The 11,813-nt window shown below is 37.3% G+C and overlaps 1 long non-coding RNA gene across 2 annotated transcripts; it reads right to left on the reverse strand.

The window, feature by feature from the left end:
• Positions 1 to 441: 441 nt before the first annotated feature.
• On the reverse strand, positions 442 to 7,574 carry LOC104871007. Of its 2 annotated transcripts, none has more exons than XR_782697.1 (3): positions 7,502 to 7,574; positions 4,504 to 4,597; positions 442 to 503 (listed from the first exon to the last, which is right to left on the reverse strand). It is a non-coding gene; the product is annotated as an uncharacterized LOC104871007 (long non-coding RNA). The 2 variants fall into 2 exon arrangements; XR_782698.1 differs by lacking the exon at positions 7,502 to 7,574 and adding an exon at positions 6,825 to 6,901.
• Between the last annotated feature and the right edge of the window lie 4,239 nt (positions 7,575 to 11,813).

The following is an 11,813-nucleotide window of genomic DNA, read 5'->3' on the forward strand; positions in this document are numbered from 1 at the left end:
GCATTGGTAATTCAAAATGGAGCCACATTTCCATTTTGCTTTACATAATCCTGAAGCACTAGTTCACATGAGAGATAGTCTATAAAATAGTCATCAGCAGTTGAGTTTGTATATAAGTGCATTTGGTGTCTTCCTTCAGGACGCAAGGCCTGTACCCCTTCTTGCATCAGGGTGGCCTGTTAGCTTGCTTTGATGCGTACTGGACGAGGAAGCCGCTGTTGGTCAATCCTGGGCCTAGGACTGAGCAAACCTAACAGCACCAGGCTTTGTTTTCTGAGCAAATAATTGTTTCAACAAAGTTCTCATAGGCTACATTAGGCAATTTTTTTGTTGTGATAACTGAATATCACAGACTGTATAATTACTTTTTCAAATAGAGATTCATTAGCTCTTACATTTATGATTCTGGATGACGGAAAGTCGAGGGCATGATTCTGATGTCTGGCAAGGGCCTTCTTGCTGTGTGGTACATGGTGGAGATATCACTTGGAGAGACAGAGGCACTGGAATACATGAATGAAATCACAGATTCACCTGGGGGCCAGGGACCATCAAGCTGGGTGCACTGAGCAAGTTATGTGACTACTGTTAAATATCAATCTCTTCAAATATCAAATGGAGCATTTAAACTAGTGACATCTGGCTTTCTTTTCCGAGCTAAAAAGTTTTGATTCCATGATTTGTGCTTGAAATAAATACAGATTTATTTAGATTAATATTTAGTTGTATACTGTCATAGCACTTGCTTTCACAGAATGATATATATTTAAAGGGAAGTTTTTGCATCAATAATTTTGGGGAGTTTCAGGCTACCCAAATAAACCAGTTGATAACATGAAGCAGTTGCAGGCCATTCTAGAGGGTTCAAAAGACAATTCAGAAGTTTAGTAAAGATGTGAAATTGTATTTTACTTTCATATTATATAAACTACATAAAAGTTTTAAAAGACCTTTTTCTTGCAAAATTAAAAAGTCTGCTCTACATGGCAAAAGTCTTAAAGCAGTTACTCTATTAGGAAATCCTCAACTGGTCATGTGTGTGCTATTAAGCATTTTCATTTGGCTCTTTTTCTGAAATTAGCATTCCAAAGCTTATGATAGCTGGTTGTGGATACCATATGTTTGGCATCAGTCCTCAATGTTCCGACACATGTTAGTTTTGATAGTCCGAGCACAATGGTAGAGGGAAACAAAAGATTCACAGACATTTCAAATGGACATCTAAGCCCCACATTTTAAACTTAAGGAAGACTATGGTGGAGTACAGTTATGTTTGTTAACCTTAGCTGAATGTCTATCTGGTGTTCCACGAATACTCTCTAAAATAGATTCCAATTAGCAATGATATATAGATAAACAAACAGGCTTTACAGCTTCTACTCTGTTTGGAGAAGATCAAAGATTAAAGTTTTAAATATACCCAGAATTGGAAGATTGCATAGTAGTCATTAGGGCTGTTAAGCCTCTTATAACATGTCTTTTTAAAAAAGACATGTAAGAACGTGACTTTGTACCTCTATGACAAACAGTAGTTTTTTAATTAAGAGATTGAGGGTTCAGTTTTAGTTGGCTTTCACTAAAGGTGAGGAGGATTGCCATGAAAGTTTCTCTTTAGTTTTGAATAAGGTGGCTTAAAAAGTAAGAATTTGTTGTCACCACTATCCTTTCCTCTGGCTTTTTCGTGTTTTCAGTCGTTTCATAATGTTTGGCAAACAAGTGGACTCAGCTGATGGCTTCTCAGGGTAGTTGAGCAATGAAGGAGCGAAAACCCTTAATATGTTCAGTGGAACATAACAGAGTGGTTGTTGGAATTTTCTTTAACTAGAACGGTAAAAAGGAGCATTAAGGAAGTACTCCAGCTTTTATATTTGCAGCCATTTATTACAAGTTTCTAATAGCACAGAAAGTAGTGTTTCTATAATGCTGCTTTGACAACCTGAAGATAAGAAACAGTGACAATGTGACAATAGGAAGAAAAGGGCTAAGGGCATAGGGAAAATGGGGAGGGTAGGGGAAAGGTAATAAGGGAAAGGAAAAAATATGTGAAAATGAAAAAATGGAAATGAAGTGTTTGTAAAGGGGGAAGAGAAAAGGGGGTGAAGGGAGGGCAGGGACAAGGGGAAAAAATGAGAACCAAGACCACCTGTCATGTAAAGGTACAAGATCCCCACAATGAATGTAACTGTACTGTATACCTAAAATGTACCAATAAACTCAATGAGGAAAAAGAAAAGAAAAGAAACAGTGAACCAATTAGACTACACAGGGACTGAGTCCTAGGACTACACTACATCTCAGGGCAAGATTCTAAAGCTATTTGACTTAAAACTGGCAGGTGTCTATCAGAGGATGCCAGAGATACAAACACAGACCTACCACATACAACCCTGATTCTGTAAACTTGAAAAGATTGGGATAATCAGCATGCCACAAAAACTTTGTCAACCAAAGCAGGAATCATATTCTGCCTTCTTGGCTTTTATACCTGGTTAAGTAGTGGACACTGTCTTCCTGAATTTGTTCCATGTTTCACCAGGATTTTAGGTTTTAGGTTCATTAGGAATTGGGTACCAGAAAGATGACGTTTTGTTTATTCTTCACTCATGTTAAATGTTTTTTAGCTACTATGTAGTAATTGGCAGGCCATCTTACAAAGTAAGGAGAGCAGTGTTCAAAACAACTACGATGTCTGTGCTCAGCTAGCCATGAAGCCTGAAGAGACAGCTGTGCAGATTGGCACTCAGTGTCCCAGCTATGTGACGAGACCAGCAGCAGTGTTAGTATTGGTACAGGAGCCTGTTAACTAGTTCTACAGTTGAAGGGTGATTTCTTGAAGGAAGGTGCGTTTATTTCACTTAATGTTTGAAAGAATACAAATCATACAAGGAAGGGTCAGAGTGGAAATACGGAAAATATTTGGCTGAAGCACTGACTTTGGGAGGTAGAGGAAGCTGATTTTCAGAGTATCATACTTAAGTAAAAAATTCTGAAAGCGAAAATATTGTTCAGAAAAAAACCTCATGGTGGGAATTTTCTCCATTTGTAGGGGAGCACGAATACACAAAGGAGACATACTATGCAATAATCAAGAAAAATTAAAACTGGAACAAGAAAAATAGATAAAATAGTTTGAAGGATGATGATATTAAAATATGGATGGCTCTAAAATTTTCAGTAGCCAGATGAGGCTATAAACTTATTAATATGAACAACCTGGCAGATTTTTGTGTTTTCTTATTAGTAGATTAATGAAATTTGATGTTAATATAAAAATACCCCTCCTAAGAAAATAGCTAAAGGGGAAGTGGGAGGGGGAGGGAGAAGGGAATAAGGGAAAAGAAAAAATGTGAAAAAATGAACAAATGGAAACAAAGTCTCTGTGTATAAGGAAGGGTGGAGCGGGCGAAGGGAGGGCAGGGGAATGGGAAAAAACGAGAACCAAAATACATCATGTAAAAGTACAAGATCCCAATGATGAATGGAACTGTATTCTTTGCTTTAAATGTGCCAATAAGCTTAATGGGGAAAAATGCCCCTCCTATAAACCAGCGTGGGGAATTGAAAGCATTCTTAGATCCTGCACTGCCGTCCTGTTAAACTGTTTCTCTGTTGGCTGAGTATATTTCTATACCCTTCTGAGGAGGACAGGAAAATTGTACCCAGTATGTTACCAAAGATGTTTTAAGCAATCACTTTGTACCCCCCCCACTTTCTTTTATTGCCAATACTCAATTTCCCCAAGTAGTCTTTGAACAGTCAAGAATCACCTGTTGTTAACACTGGAAATAGAAGTTAGAAGTTAATGAAATCTAGTATAATAATAAATGCACGGTATATAAACAGTTGAAGAGAGGCCAGTATACTTCATTGTGTAATACCAACCTTCTTGATTTACTTAGGGAAGCCTGAAATAGAGCAACTAGACCTTTGTCCTGCCTCACACAGCCAGATGTGACTTAGGGCCCTCCTGCTCTTCTGCAGGCTGGATTTCTGAATTGTGGTGGTGGGTGGACTGATTTGCCAGGAACTGCAGACTGCTGCTTCTCTGATAATGCTGCTGGCCATTGCTCAGAGGCCTGGAAGCACATCAAGAAAATTCTGAGGATGCTGGGAGGTCAGTGTGACCTGAAGCACATGAGTTCAGAGCCTCCCCTCACTTTTCTCCGTCCTGGGTCTCTAAGTAGCAGAAAGGGAATGAATGGTTTTGAGACGTTCAACTCAGCCTCTTGAGGAAGGATCAGGCTGTGTCTGATTTTCGGAAACCTTAAAACTTGAGTAGTTAGAGGCCAGCAAACAAGGGTGGGGACACTTGCTGCAGGCTGGAAGAGGGAGAGCTTGGCAGAGCAATGCCCACTGCAACCGGAGCCAACAAGTCAGGTCATGGGGAAGGAGAGCTGGGAGGTACTAGGCTGCACCAGAGCCAGCGCCTTCAGCAAATGGCCTCGAGTGCCCTTCCGAGCACATTTTTTCAGGGACAGCCCTTCCTTCGGTCTAATCTAATACCTTGAAATACACGGACATTGTCAGCATTTCGGGCCTTCGGAGATGCTTTCCCTGCCTTTTTTGATCCTTGCTCTCCCTTTAATTGTATGAGTACCTAAAATGAAGGATTAGCAGTCATTAGATACCAAAGGCAGATACTTTCCTTCATTTCTAAAATTTTAACTGTTCCCTATTTATGAAATGAAATTCTAGATGCTTCTAATTTTGCAGAAAATAAATTCTGTGTGAGTCAAGTGATTGAGTCCGATGTAGCTATGTTCTCTAGAAATCTAGTCCTAATATACCGATAAAAGTGATAGTAACAGCTCCTTACACTGATGTAACAGTTATTCAGAGCTTTTGGATTTACCTCACTTGTCAACAACAACGAGTGAGGTAAGTGGAACAAGAGTGGCTATACACGTTTCACAATTAGGAAGCTGAGACTCAGACTCCTGTGCCCTCAGAATGCTGAGGGGCAATGCCAGGACTGGAAGCCAACCTTCCAGATTCCAAGTTTATTCTTTTTCCATTACTCAGCTGCTGCCTCTTTCTCCTTCTTGCAGGAGTCATCTAGATTTATTTTTAATTTCGAAAGAGGAGGGGGAGACAGATATTTGACAAAATGGCTTTAACATTACAAAGTGAGGGGATAGTGCAAAAATGTATATACAGCATATAACAATACATGTATGCTATCTAATATATAGCATATCCAGTATATAATATGATTTCTAATACTATATGTATACTGTCTAATGCTTGGGACCAATAGCCTAAAGAAATTGGATAAAGACTCAATCATATCTGTATACAACTGTACTTGACAAAATTAACACTTTTGGACATACAATTTGTGGCCCAAGAAACTTTAGTAATTCTAGATTGCTAAAAACAGCTATCTGTATTCTGATACTTAAAAGCTATATTAGTCTGAGAAATGTCTAATGGTCAGACTTCCACCTGCCCTTATCATAAAAAAAATTTCAAACCCTTTCTTGTTTTAGTTTCAAAATACAGATACAAGAGTGGTTCTTTTCAGAACATTTTGTATTCACTGATTTTAATTTCAGAGGAATAAAACATCTTAATAATTCAGTGCATTCAATGCGCAGAATTGATGTTCCTTTTTGTATTTTCAAGATGGACTTGACAGATTTTATACACCTAAAGCAGAGCAAATCAATATTAGTGATAATAATAATAATAATAATAATGAATGCTGCATTATTTTGTACATGATTAAAATAACCTTACCAGAATTCACAATTTGAATTAGAATTCAAGTTACTACACATTAATTCAAGAATGCACTTTTTTGTGTGACTACCTAAAGAAAATCTTTTCATTAAAACAAATTAGTACACTTGCCTCTTTGCTAGCCTGAACATCAACCATCAAGTATATCAATCAAATTGCCGTGTAACTTAGAATTCTATGATTTCTTTTTTTCTTTTGGTACCAGGGATCAAACTCAGGACCTTGCACTTGCAAGGCAGGCACTGGGCTGCTAGGCTAAATCCCTGGCCCTTTATGATACTTTTTTATTGCTTTGTGGATGGAAAAGAAACAATTAATTAAGGACAAAATATAGCCAACTTCTGTTATGCCTTAAGATCAATGAAGAGCCCCTGAAAGCAGAAATATGAATGAAAATTTTAAGCTGGTAGTAGTGAAGCTTATGACCTTGAGCTTATCAAATGTGAAATACAAGGACAGGAATTTCAGTTCCTTTACCTGCCTTTGGAGGAAACATCAATAAACCTAAAAAGAAACTGACAACCTAAAAAGAGTTTCACAGAAGGATGTTTTTCTAATATGGTAGAGGACACAATAGAGATCATTTATTATTGAAACAAGGGACTTTTCCTCTATCAGACAGGAAATTACATAATTCCTTGGAATGTGAGTCAAATTTTCTAAATGAACAACGTTATTTTTTTCTAAGAGTCTGCTAAAGTGGCTCTTTAAATATTTTAAGACCGTATTAATGCTTTTGATGCAAAGATTAAGAGCACATGGGTGGTATGGAGCCATAAACTCTGGAACAAGATGATATTCCCACAACATGGAGTTTAGTTCAACATCATAAATAAACCCTTTTTGTTGAAATGCAGCAAGTTTATGGAAAAGTACACAAAACCAAAGTACACTTGTTCTTGAATAGTCACAACAATAATATGGCCATGTAACCATGCAGGAGGTCCTGAACTGATATATTACCAGCATCTTGAAATATTCTTTAAGAAAATGCCCCATCATTCTCTATTCTACCTCCCTACACTGCAGATAATTATTGTTCTTCCTTCTAACACCAAGAATTGCATTTGCTTGTTTTTGACCTTTCTATAAAAGGAAAGACAGCATTACAGCCTGGTTCCCGGATGTCTCCCAGAGGGTCATGTGTTAAAGGCTTAGGTTCCGGCAGATGGTTCTTTAGAAAGCTGTAGAACTTTTAAGGGGTGTGAGTCACTGGGGTCTGCCACACACTTCTACCATGATATAGCACCGCAGACTCAAAGGGAGCAGGACCAAGTGACCGTGGACCAAAGCCTCTGAAAATGAACCAGCATAAACCTTTCCTCTTTTAAACTTATTTCTCTCAGGTATTTTGTCACAACGGTGGAAAGCTAACTAATGCACATACAATAGAATTTGGCTTATTTTGGGGTTGGATCTTTTTTTTTTTCGGGTTTATGATTGTGATGATGAAATAAAGGACAAACTTTCCTAGGCTTGGAAAGCTAACTAATGCACATACAATAGAATTTGGCTTATTTTGGGGTTGGATCTTTTTTTTTTTCGGGTTTATGATTGTGATGATGAAATAAAGGACAAACAATTTCCTAGGCCTTTAATGTCACTTGTTAAAAGTACAATTTGTGTTTTCCTCTGCAGCGTGCAAAGACATAAAAGTAGTTTTTACTAAAAACAGTGAGTCTTCATCTGGGCCTAGAGATACCCAAAAGGTAGCTAGAAACAGAACAAAGTTTGTCTTTCATTTTGTATCTTTTGTTACCTTAAAATTTGAGGTCATCTCCCTTCAAAACTCAGGCTACCAAGATAAAGGATTGATAGGGACGTAAGCCTAGCCCACAAGTCTCCAACCATTGTCCTACCTAACCCTAAGGTAGCCCTGAAATCACTTGGAATCCAGGAGCAGTAGAGCTTCACATGACTGAACCATGTGAGCAAAGACAAACATTCCATAGCAACAGAACCACGCCTCAAGCCATGAGGACTCCAGAACTAAAAAGTCAGGACTGGGATCATGAGCCATTGAATGCTGGCCCACCTCAGCTAACCCTTAAAAGCTGGGCTCCTGCTTTTGTGAGTGAAGTCTGCCAGCCTTCATCAAAGTGCACCCTCTTCAGCTGCTCAAGTTGGGGCCCTTTCCTGTATTTTCCTTACTTTCTTTGTCAAGAGCTGGGTTTGATCTCTGGCAGCTCTACAAGCTAAAATCCTCATTATTTTCTTCTACTTTCTAATGAAACTTTTTCCTGTAAATACATGCTTTGGTTTTAATTTCCCTTATCACTAAAAGCAAAGACCAATGCTAGCTGGGGAAAAAGAATCACTAATCTGGTCACATGTAGAATGTTTGTTCATTTTCTATGCTGATTGTAACATTATGTTATGATGTCATAATTCAGTTATACTTTCCACTGTTGAGAAGAATTTAAATTTTGTCCTGGTTTATGCACTATGCAAATTTATTTAAATTATCTATCTAGCTATCCATTTTATATTACTTGGTATATTTCTAAACAAGAATGTCTGTTTCTCATTTATGTACTTGGTTTAGATACTGCTAGTTTTCCATTGTTACGACACTAGTTTGTATTCTATCATCATTCAAGTTGCCCTTATTCTCACTACCCCCTATAAGTGTTACTTTCAAAATTTGGGGGTTTTAATGTTTATCTCCCTGATGGCTGTGTCAAGTAAGTCTTCATATATTCATAAGCCACTTAGAAATCTTTGCTTGTAAACTGCCTATTCAAATCTTTCCTGACCAATTTATTTTATTCCTAATTTATTTTTCTTCCTTATTTCTCTATGGGGATTTTATTTTACTTGAGACAACTTTGACCAGTGCGTTATTTAAATATGTTACTTAATTTCTAAGTATTTAGGGGTTTTCTAGTTATCTTTCTGCTGTTGATTTATAATTTAATTTCACTATACTCAGGTAAAATAATTTGATTTCTTTTAAACTTTAAGTATCATTTATGATCTAGCTGCATGAATATTCTAGCTATAAGATTGCTTATTCTGTTTTTGGTTGAAATATTCTATAAATGTCAAGTACATGAAGTTGAATGACACCACCTATATCCTTATTTTTTGATTCCTAGTCAATCAGTTACTGATAGAGCAATGTTGAATTCCCACTATAATAGTAGACTTGTTGATCTCCCTCTTAATGCTATCAGTTCTTTCATTAGATATTTTGATGTTCTGTTTTTAGATGTATGCGCATCTGATTTTTTTTTCACTCTACCAGGGATCGAACACAGGACCTTGCACCTGCAAGGCAGTTGTGGTGCTACTGAGCTAAATTCCCAGCCCCTGCACATCTGATCTAAGTCACTAATATCTTTCTCAGTTGTGTCAAATCTACCAACTAGCCCATCACTAGCATTCCCCACACCTATTATTATGGTTTAGAATTCTAGTGTTTTCTTCTAATTATTTCTTGCCTATTCCAACTCACTTCCTATATTAGTCACCTATTCTTATATGTTATCTGCTTTATCCACTAAGACCTTTCATATGCTATTTATTTCCTGCCTCATGGTTCCAACCATTGTGTCATATTTATGTTTGTTTTGTGATGATTTTTTTTTTCTTCAAACATGCTTCTTGCCTTTGGAATGCCATGATAGAATCCTTTGGTGAAACTGACATATGTTTCTCAAGTAAAAGGAATTTCCTGACATAAAAAGGCCTTCTGAGCTTGGCATAGAATAGCACGCCTGTAATCCCAGTACTCTGGAAGGCAGAGGGATGAACATGGCAAGTTTGAACCCAGCCTGGGCAATTTAATAAGATCCTATTTCATAATAAAACATTGAGCAAGAGCTGGGGATGTAGCCAATACAAAGGCACTGAGTTTCATCCTCAGCATGAGGAAAGGGGGAAGACCTTCTGCTGTAAGCATTTATATTAATCTGGCTAAAAATCTGGCTTTGTTTGCAGTGTCTTTGTTTTTGCTTCATTTGGTGGCTCTGAACTTTCCTAAATACTCCTTCTCAAAGTGTCTGCTTCTTTTAGCTGTTTCAATAATAATTACTATTACTACACTGAAGCTAGGTTGGCATTATGTTGATACATAGATGAAAGAAACATTCGATTATCTTTAAGTCACAATTGAAACAGTCCCATGACTTTCACAATTTCTTTCTACAGTGAAATACACATCTCTCCTGTCCCTTACTACTTCCTTTGGGGGCAGCAGTCTTAATCTGTTGCCTCAAAGCCTGCCTGGGACTGACTAGCTTCTAGCTGCCCCCTTCCCTTGGAGCAGCAGACAGAGTGGGAGGAATTCCCTAGACAGGGTAAGACTTTGGCAGTGCTTTTCCCTGCAGGACAAGCCTTTGTTGTGAAGTCTTTGAGTGTACTTCAGAAGGATTACTCTTCCCTTTCCCTTTCCTGAGCTAAGAGGAGTTTTGCTGTTGTTTTGTTTTTTTTGTTTTTTTTTCCTGTTTTCTCATGTTTTACAAAGAGGACTTGATGGGCTTCTTGGAGCTAAAGCCCACAAAAAGATGGCAACCCTGAAAAGCAGTTTAGTGCTTTCCTGCAGTTCCATCCTCAGCCTGCACACATTCACCTAATTTACCGCTGAAGTGTTCCAACCAGTTTGTGGCTCCAGTGCTTTTCTTCCAGGTAATCAGATCTTGGTGTTGATTGTCTGGGCCTGCCTGTGTCTCAGATTCAAGGTGGCAGTTTCTCCTCCAACCTCAAGTTGCCTGCATTTGGAAAAAATAGTTACTTTGTAACTTTTGGACATAAATTCCTACATTTATTAAATCAAATTCCTAAAATTTACACAAACCAATTCTTTCCAAGAGCATAAGAAATAATATGCTATGTTGATTTATGTTAGTAGATTAGGATAAACCGAAAATGAAATAAAACATCAGAGTCTTTTACTAAAAATGTCATATTTTCATATGCTGGTTTCTCTTCAGATTGCATAAATCTTTTTTGCCTTTTAAAAAAATGTCATATTTTCATATCCACCCTTTTCATGCTGCATGTTAATTCAAGAAATAGCTGTTTATGGGGATTTTTGCCACAAACTTTTCAGAGAAAGGATGATTTTAGCCTAATATGAGATAAAATAGCTAATAGTTGTTGAAGACAGGAATGTGTTCATTTTTATATATTTAGATGATAAATATACCTATAAACCTATTCTGTGCTTAATAGGTTTGTTTTCATATGTATTGCCCAAAACACTTTAAGGAAAGGCTTGACAATAATATATCTTGTTTTTAATATTATTAAAATATGGGTATTATTCAAATTTGATTTTATTATATGACAGTTGATGACTCTAGAAATAAATACTAGGTAACTTATTTTTAAAATATTCATCCATTTTTAAAAATCGTACATGAAATTTGGGTTTGTGTTTTCTTGAGAAGAATCCTTTTGTTTATAATCTTAAGAAAATCTAAAATTTGAATTGTCATACACTTTCTCAGGTTTTATTTCAACCATCCACATTCTTATAAAATAATTTTCCAATTATTACCACTCAGTGTTTGGCCAGGATCCAACCTTCATTTTTCATCAGTTTAGCCGCCCGAAGTCCTCGTCTGTTACTCCCAATACTTGTTACTTTATAACATTCAGAGCTGACATTAAGTCACTTCTATTTCATTTAATGCTATCTTGAGACTTTTGTTGAAAGATTTGCACAGATGGAATTTCAATCACTAGCTGACTTTATTGATTTCTCAGGAAGGCAAACAGAAGCCTAGAGGCCGATTTGCTCTACTAGCACTAGATACACTGAAAATACGCTCTCTGGTGAAGACGCGGCAGACATGGATTCCATGACGGCTGCACTAGGAAGGAGAATATACTTTGCCTTTCATGCGAGTCACAGAGAGAACACAGCCAGTCTTTCTCTAGACACCAAATGGATTCTCGCAGAGGTAATGACTCAAAGCAGCTGGAGAAAGCAGAATGCCTTTAGGTATTAGAATCTCTTTTACCTCTCTTACAAATGTAGATGCAAGACCTAGAAGCTTTTCATTCAAACATTCAGCAACTGATTTGTTGTCACTTTCTTATCTTATAGCTTTTCCATAAACTCA

The sequence above is a fragment of the Fukomys damarensis genome, unplaced genomic scaffold (assembly GCF_012274545.1).
Source record: "Fukomys damarensis isolate Sample0158 unplaced genomic scaffold, DMR_v1.0_HiC HiC_scaffold_26, whole genome shotgun sequence".
Lineage (NCBI taxonomy): Eukaryota > Metazoa > Chordata > Mammalia > Rodentia > Bathyergidae > Fukomys > Fukomys damarensis.